We start from the raw sequence: 8,969 nt of genomic DNA on the forward strand, positions 1-8,969 counted from the left end.
TGATTTTTCCAATAGTCACATATGAATGTAAGAACTGAATGTAAAGGCTGAGCACTAAAGAAATGATGTTTCCAAACTGTGGTGCTGGAGAAGACTCTTGAGAGTCCTTTGGACAGCAAGGAGATCAAATCAGTCAATCCTAAAGGAAATTAACCCTGAGTATTCATTGGAAGCAGTGATGCTAAAGCTGAAGCTCCAATACTTTGGCCACCTGATGCGAAGAGCAGCCTCACTGGAAAAGACCCTGATGCTGTTGCCAAAATCTTGGCTCCCTGTCCACCAATGCCAAATTGAAATATGGAGACAGAGTTTGGAGGAAATAGAAAAGAATAGGTTTATTATTTTTACCAGGCAAAAGGGAAACATAGCAGGATAACACCTCAAGAACTGTGCCCTCCTTTCTCAGGAAAAGGAAGAGGTTTTATATCCTCTTGAAGGTCTTGCTTAATTTTCTCTCCTGCAAAATTTCTGAATGGCCACAGCTGGCATCAGGCAACTCAGCAACTGGTTCTTGTGTCCCTGAAGTTATTGGCCCATGACCTTGCCAAAATGCAGAATGCTACAAGAGAGTGTATGGAGGAAAGTATGCCAGGGACAGAGTATAATATATATGGAATCAGAGAGTAATTAGCTTTGTGAAGGACAAATCCAACTACAAGTATTTGTTTGTAGTAACAGTTAAAGAATAACCAAGATTGTTTAACTCTCTTAGGCCTGTTTGACTTGTATGTGCCAAAGATTGTTCACTCATTTCTGTTTTGCTGCAACAAATTCCCCCCGTTAGTTATTGCCTCTGTTATCAGTGGAGGAAAGGAAACAGGCATTGTTCTTGTCTGACTGCAGACAAAAACTTCAGTTTTGCTCCATTTGACAAACATCAGCTGCCTGGCCCAGGGGTCCATCCATCTCCTACAACAATGCTGAGAAAGATTGAAGGCAAAAGGAGAAGGGGGAGGTAGAGAAAGAGATGGTTGGATAGCATCACTGACTCAATGGACATGAATTCGAGTAAACTTTGGAATATAGTGAGGGACAGGAAAGCCTGGTGTGCTGCAATCTATGGGGTGGCCAGAAGCCAGACACAACTTAGGGAAGGAACAACATGTGAAGGTATTTTCAACATTATTACCATCAGGAAATACAAATTAATATCACAATGAAATATCCCTACACGACTATCAGAATGGCTAAAATAAAAAATACCAATGACACTATATGCTGGTAAGGATGCAGAGAAATCAGATCACTCATAAATTTCTGGTAGGAATGTAAATGGTATAGCCACTCAGGAAAAGTTGCTGTGATCTGTTACAAAATTAAGCATGTGCTTACCATACCACCCAGTAACTGTACTTTGGGGCATTTATCCCAGAGAAGAGAACTTAAGTTCATACAAAAGTCTGTACATGAATTATGAACATTCAGGTACTTTATTCATAATAAAGCAACTTTATTCATAATAGCCAGAAATCAGAAACAACCCTAATGTAGAACAATTAAACAAACGGTGGCCCATCTGTGCCTGGAACAGTCCTAAGCTGTAGCAGGAAACACGCTATTAACACTTGCAACAACATGGATAGGTTGCAAAGGAATTATACTGAGAAGACCAACCTCAAAACGTTACATGATGTAAATGAATTATTCCATTTATATAATATTCTTGAACTGACAGAACTACAGAGTGGGAGAATAGGGGTTAGGGAGGGAGGGAAGGAGGTGGCTGTGTCTGCAAAAGGGCACTGAGGCACCCTTGTCACGGAACTGTTCTGTGTCTTGACTCTGGGGGTGGTCACACCAATCCCCACACACGATAGAGCCGCACAGTACTGAACACACTCACAAATACAAGGAAAATGGGTGAAATCTGGAAAAGATGGGTGCAGGGGCCAGTTTCCCATTTGTGATACTGTACTGAAGTTATACAAGACATTACCATTCAGGGAAACTGGACGAAGGGTACTCAGACCTCGCCATATTATTTCTCATGATTGCATGTGAACCTACAATGATCTCAAAATTAAAAGTTTAAAAAAAGAACTAAAAGCCATAAGAGTCTTTTGTTTATTTAGGCTCTGCTCTGCTGTGCTTAATCGTGTCTGACTTTGTGTTACCCCGTGGACTGTAGCCCACCAGGTTTCTCTATCCATGGGATTCTCCAGGCAAGAATACTGGAATGGGTTGCCATTTCCTCCTCCAGGGGATTTTCCCAACCCAGGGATCCAACCCAGGTCTCCTACATTGCAGGCAGATTCTTTACCGTCTGAGCCACCAGGAAGCAATATTTAGGCTATATTACCAAATTTGAAGTTAAAAAGGGGGACATTTTAACAGTATTTATTTAGTGACTTATCTTTGAAACAATAATGTGCATAAATTTAAAATGTATAAATACATAACAAACATTCTTGTAAAATACAAGTCTATTTTCAAAAATATTGAGAATGACCATATTTTACAAGTTGACAAACCACTTAAAAGTCTGACTTCAGAGACAACTGGATTCTCATGTCCATTTCTATATGCTGTGATATCACTTATCATGCAGCTTCTGGAAAATTCCATTGTACACACATGGAAAATTGAGAGTAAAAGGGGCAAACAGAGTCAATATTCTTATGAAAATAATACAGATCCCCTAAAAGGGTCTCAGGGACCACAGCTGAGAAACCCCTGCACTTGTGTGACACATGTGTTCCTGGACGGAGTGAGGACCAGAGAACATCTTCATCTCTATGTCCAAGCACCTTGCACGGTGACTGGCACAAGGCTGACACTGAACAACTATTTGATGAACCAATGGAATGGTAACGATTTGTTAGCCCTGCAGGGCGTGGGGGACGGGGTAGGGAGGGGGTGGGGAAGAGAGGAGGGGAAGGAGAAAGGAGGGGCCAGGGGACAGATATCGCCAATCTGGTCGACCGTGTATTACTTCAGACATTCAGTTGAGTCAGAATAAAGGTCAGCATGTTCTGGTGTAGCTTGGCCCCACGGAACAAACATTGCTCTGAGAAATCAGTTGGCTTCTGGAGCATGAAACCTGGGTCTACAATGACTGATTGGCCTTTTGAGAAAGGTCTCGCAGTGTCAGTTTCTCACAGTCTTGAACTTGAGGTCTCTCCACGCTGCTTAGCCTTAGCATGAGGACATGGCTAAATGGGCTGTGCAGAGACACAGTAAACACTTCTCTCTTGCCTTCTTTCTTTCCCCTCGTGCTCCTGACTCCCTAGGTCACCCCCCCACCCCCACCAGCATCCTCAGTGGCCCGTCTCGGTCCACTTGGTCCACAGCTGCTCTGGGGAGAGGAAAACAGCTTCTAGTCACTAGGCTGCCAATTGTTCTCAGTCTCATCCAAGGTATTCACCAAAGCACAGTTTATCAGAGAACGTAGAAAAGGCACAGGCTGGCTTAAAACTGCCTCTAAAAAATGCTTTTTGGTATCTGCTTTGTGCCAGACACTCAATCAGATGGTGGGATAGTTTCAGATGATGACCCTTGCCCCCATTTCAGGAAGCCCCGGCTCTAGTGGGGATATGACTTGACTCCACACTGGCTGGGAACAGGGACTCTGAAGTGAAACGAGTTCCTGGTGAGGAGAAATCACCTCTCATAGGATCCAGGAGAGAGGTGGATTGTGTCCTTGAAAGGAAAGAGAAGACTGTTGCCAGGCAGGTGGAGGAACAGCACACCAGAAAGCATTGTATTAGGGAAGATGGTCGATGGTGATCAAGCCAACCTCAGGGAACAGTGGGGTAAGTAAAATGAAAGTCTATCCCTTTCTACCATCACAGTCTAGGCTTAAGTGGTCTTCTGGCCCCGATAGTGACCCCACAGGGTCAGGGACCCAGGCCTATCCCTCCTGATGCCCCCAACACCTGAGGCCTGGCCCTCATCTGTTTTGTGGTTCAGAACCATCAAGTCAGCCAGTGGGAGTGCACAAGCAGAAGGTAGGCACGCTCCTTCCTTCTGAAGGCACAATTCGGAAGTTGTACACTTTACTTCCCATTTGCCAGAGCATAGTTACAAAGGAGTCTGGGAAATGCAATTTTAAAATGCAACCGTCTATTGCTCTATAAGAAATTGGGAGACAACTAGAGGTTCCTGCCCCAAGCACAGAGGTGAGAAAGTGGAGGGAGTTTTGAGAAGCCAATAACTAGGTGTGTTTAGAAGTTGTAGGACAGAATAGGAAAGGTAGGCTTGAGTCACAAGTTAGAAAGGGGCCACTTCATTCTGTAAGTCAGGGGTTTCAAACTTGAGCTCACAGCAGCATCACTTGTTGGAGCTTAGCCCCTCTTCCAGAGTGTCTAATTTAGTAGGTCTGCAGAGGAGTCTGAAAATGTACATTTCCAACAAGTTCAAGGGCACTGCTGGTTCAAGAACTTTGGTAAATGTGGAGCCACGGTAAGTTTAGACAGAAGAGCAAGAGAAGAGCAAGAAGAGCAAGTCTGTATTTCAGAAAGCTGATTCTGTTACAGTGACAGGGAACAAACTGTACCAGAACTTCCCAGAGTACTAGAGCTTCTCACCCTCTTGATCCTTAATGTTCCCGAGAAATTTCATTCAAGAAAAATGGAGATGACAAAGAGCCTGCAAAGCAGAGTTCATGGAACTCCAGTGCCCAAGTGCCACTCCCACACCTAAGTTTTTCCATCAATAATAATAATGAGGACCATTTATGTGCCCAGGTTGCCAGATGAAACAGATCAAAAAGTTGGACAATGTCCCGAGGCTGTAGGGATTCGCACTTATCTATCCCATAGGTTGGAGAGAAAAGCGGTACAACTCTTGAAAGGCAGTTGACAATCAAACCAGAATTCTAAACGCCTATACTCTTTGACCCAATGGTTCCATTTCCAGGAATTGAGCATATAGATACACTCAAGTTTATGTGCAAAAGACAGGTTATTTAATGCTCATTGTACTGGCAAGAGATGAGAAACAATCTGAATATCACCCACAGAAGGTTGGTTAAATAACCCATGGTGCATCTAAAAATGGAATAATGGCAACCCTTAAAAATAACGTTAGGGCTTCCCTGGTGGCTCAGTGATAAAGAATCCGCCTATCAATGCAGGAGACATGGGTTCAATCCCTGCTCTGGGAAGACCCCACAAGCCACGTGGCAACTAAGCCTGTGTGCCATAACCACTGACCCTGTGGTCTAGAGCCCGTGAGCTGAAGCAAGAGAAGCCACCGCAACTAGAAGCCCATGCACTGCAATTAGAGAGTAGTCTCCCCTACTCAAAGAAACTATAGAAAAGCTGGAGCAGCAATGAAGACCCAAATAAAAAATAATTAAAAAAAAACAAACAAAAAACAGATCTTAGAAGCCAGTTTAGAATAATCACAGTTAGAGATAAAACATATGTCTCAGTATGTGTGTCAAGGGGCAGAACACACACACACTGAGACATATATTTTATCTCTGTCTGTCTGTGATTATTCTAAACTGGCTTATAGATCTACATTTGTATACATGTCTATATGCTTATGGGCTTCCCTGGTGGCTCAGATGGTAAAGCATCTGCCTGCAATGCAGGAGACGTGGGTTCGATCCCTGGGTCGGGAAAATCCCCTGGAGAAGGAAATGGCAACCCACTCCTGTACTCTTGACTGGAAAATTTCATGGACGGAGGAATCTGGTAGGCTACAGTCCATGGGATTGCAAAGAATTGAACACAACTGAGCGACTTCACTTTCCTTTTTCACTATATGCTTATAAATGCAGAGTACATTTCTGAAAGGATTTCAAGAAACAGTCTGCCTCTTAGGATAGGAATTGGAATGGAAGTCCAGGTTGGGAAGGAAACTTACTTTTCACTGTAGCCTTTTTGTTTGATTATTTCAACCCTGCATATGCATTATTTATCTAAATAAATAAACATAGAAGCACTGCCATGTTTTATTTCACTAAATCTTCAGAAAACCTGGAAAGAAAGTACTCTTACTATTCACAATGTACAGGGAGCTTAAATCATTTGGGGAAGGGGCAGAGGGGGAATGGAAGGACTTCCTTTGTAAATATTCCCCCTGGCTGATTTCCAGCTGCCACCCTGACGTCACTGTGCAGAGCTTGGGAGAGATGTGCATGAACAGCTCTCATGAGCCTTGAGGAAACAGCTCCAGCACAGCCTTGTAGGGGAACTTGCACCCCCAAACCAGGCACCATTGACTCTTCCCACTTCATACCTGAAGTGATTATTTTACAACAACAAAACAAATGTAAGCAAATAAACCATTTCGGGACCTAAGAGCAGCTTCCAGGGATCTTTATAGACACTAGGGCATTTACTTACAGTATAAACAACCTGCTTGCACTAAATTTGAAACAGAAACCCAGAAATTAAAATTAAGCATCTGGGTTTTATATTTGCAAATTGCTTTGCCATTCTCTTTATGAAATACTGCACACAGCTATATAAACATAAGGCAATAAGAGAACAATAAATAAATCAGTGTTAGTATTCTGTCAACACAGCCCCACATTCTTACCAGGGCCAGCCATCTAAATTAGGAAGTTGGTTTAGAAACTCTCCCGGTGGCTTTATTTTTTTTTCTTCTCCGGTGGCTTTAATGGGAGAGGGTGAGTGAGAGGATCAGACAGACTCTGGTTTGAGTTGTGTTTCAGCTCTGCCATTTGTGAGGTCCCTCGGGCAAGTCACCTCACCTCTGAGTCTCAGATTACTCATGTGTTAAGTGAGGACAGGGCCCACTATACAGATTTGTACAGGCAAGTTTGCCAAGTTTAATAGATAAGGTTAATGTGTGGTCTACACCTGGATATAAGGCAAGTGGTTTTCACCATAAATTATCCCTCAGAGGAAAGTGGGAATTGCTTTGTATTTCATTTTTTACAAAGCCTCACAGTCTTTCGTATTACCTAGACTATCTCACGGAGAAGGCAATGGCACCCCACTCCAGTACTCTTGCCTGGAAAATCCCATGGACGGAGGAGCCTGGTAGGCTGCAGTCCATGAGGTCGCTAAGAGTCGGACACGACTGAGCAACTTCACTTTCACTTTTCACTTTCATGCATTGGAGAAGGAAATGGCAACCCACTCCAGTGTTCTTGCCTGGAGAATCCCAGGGACAGAGGAGCCTGGTAGGAGGCCGTCTATGGGGTCTCACAGAGTCGGACACGACTGAAGCGACTTAGCAGCAGCAACAGCAACAGCAGCAGCAGACTATCTCAACTACTATATTTTTTAAGTTATTTTCTATGTATTTGTTTGTTCAGCTTCACCAGGTCTTAGTTGTGGCACGCAGAATCTTTAGCTGCAGCATGCGAACTCTTAGCTGTGGCAGGTGGGATCTATTTCCCTGACCAGAGAGTCTTAGCCATTGGACCATCAAGGAAGTCCCTCTTCAATTACTTTAAACAACAAAGTATTGTTTGCAAAAGACCAATTTACAGAAGTCACCTGACGAAGGGGTTTAAAAAGAGTTTTTGACACAGATGTAGTCATTATACTAGAGAAGGCAATGGCAACCAACTCTGGTACTCTTGCCTGAAAAGTCCCATGGACGGAGGAGCCTGGTGGGCCACAATCCATGGGGTCACTAAGAGTTGGACACAACTGAGCGACTTCACTTTCACTTTTCACTTTCATGCATTGGAGAAGGAAATGGCAACCCACTCCAGTGTTCTTGCCTGGAGAATCCCAGGGATGGGGGTAACCCTAGTGGGCTGCCGTCTATGGGGTCACACAGAGTCGGACACGACTGAAGCGACTTAGCAAAGATGCAAGCCTCATAAAGAGGACTTTAAAAAGGATGTTGTGATCACAAATATCAACCAATAGGACACACACAAAAAAATACTGTGCTAAGATTAAGTGAACTGGGACTTTAAGTATAAAATATCTCAGTGACAACATCATATAAAGCTCAGAAAGTTCTGGATAACAAACAAATTATATAGGAGTGAAATGTATGTCATCTAGAAAGTGAGTTGGGTGATTCAGAAACCATCTGCCCATGAAATTTTCCAGGTAAGAATACTGGAGTGGGTTGCTATTTCCTATTCCAGGGGTAATAAAGATATGAGGTCAAAGATGCACAGGATGAGATGCAATAAAGATGTTTTGTAAAGTGTCAGATTGGGGGAAAAAACAGTATTTCTAAATTAATATATAATCTATGTAAATAACATTTAAGTATATTAACAATATTTAAAACATGTACATACCTAAAATAATACATATTATACATAGACATTTGATAATTTCATCGATGTCTTAAGAATTTATACATTCAAGATGGGCCTCCAAATATTTTCTTTTTTGCAAACTTCTCATTGTGAAAAATGGGAGGATCATTTTATATTGGGGATCACCTATCATGGAGACATGTATTCAGAAGCACTTAAAACTCACAAAGCTCTGTGTGGTTGTGACAGGTACTATTAGGGCTGATAATACAATTTTTTAATCATGATTGTTCTCCCACACATTGGGTTCTTTAGTTGTGCTCTTCTAAGCACTTACCTGGATTGGAATTTCCTAGTCTTCAGTGGAATTTCTTAGTTGTGTGATCTTGGGTAAGTTGCCTAAACTCTTCTGCCTCAGTTTCCTCATCTGTAAAATAGAGATAAAGACAGTATCTCAGAGGGTTAAGAATTCAGCAAATTAGTATATGTAAGAAATGTATGGGGAGTATGGAGCATAGGTGCAAGTTATTACACATAAAATGGATGGACAACAAGGTCCTACTGGGAACTACAGGTCCTACAGAGAACTATATTCAGTGTCCTGGGACAAACCATAATGAAAAAGACTACAAAAAAGAACGCATATATAACTGAGTCACTGTGCTATGCAACAGAAATTAGCACAACATTGTAAATCAACTATACTTCAATTTAACAAGTGGTGCTGGGAAATCTGGTCAACCACTTGTAAAAGAATGAAACTAGAACACTTTCTAACACCATACACAAAAATAAACTCAAAATGGATTAAAGATCTCAA

The 8,969-nt window shown here is 42.4% G+C and overlaps 1 long non-coding RNA gene across 1 annotated transcript in view; it reads right to left on the reverse strand.

The window, feature by feature from the left end:
- Positions 1 to 8,579, reverse strand: part of LOC147360646 (uncharacterized) — a 35,339-nt gene extending 26,760 nt beyond the window's left edge. Inside the window, exon 1 of the long non-coding RNA XR_015139308.1 lies at positions 8,487 to 8,579. This is a non-coding gene — a long non-coding RNA (uncharacterized LOC147360646). The remainder of the gene's footprint in view (positions 1 to 8,486) is intronic.
- Between the last annotated feature and the right edge of the window lie 390 nt (positions 8,580 to 8,969).

The sequence above is a fragment of the Bos grunniens genome, chromosome 13, assembly GCF_055505025.1.
Source record: "Bos grunniens cultivar Pamir isolate PY7600 chromosome 13, Bosgru_T2T1.0, whole genome shotgun sequence".
In the NCBI taxonomy this organism is placed as follows: domain Eukaryota; kingdom Metazoa; phylum Chordata; class Mammalia; order Artiodactyla; family Bovidae; genus Bos; species Bos grunniens.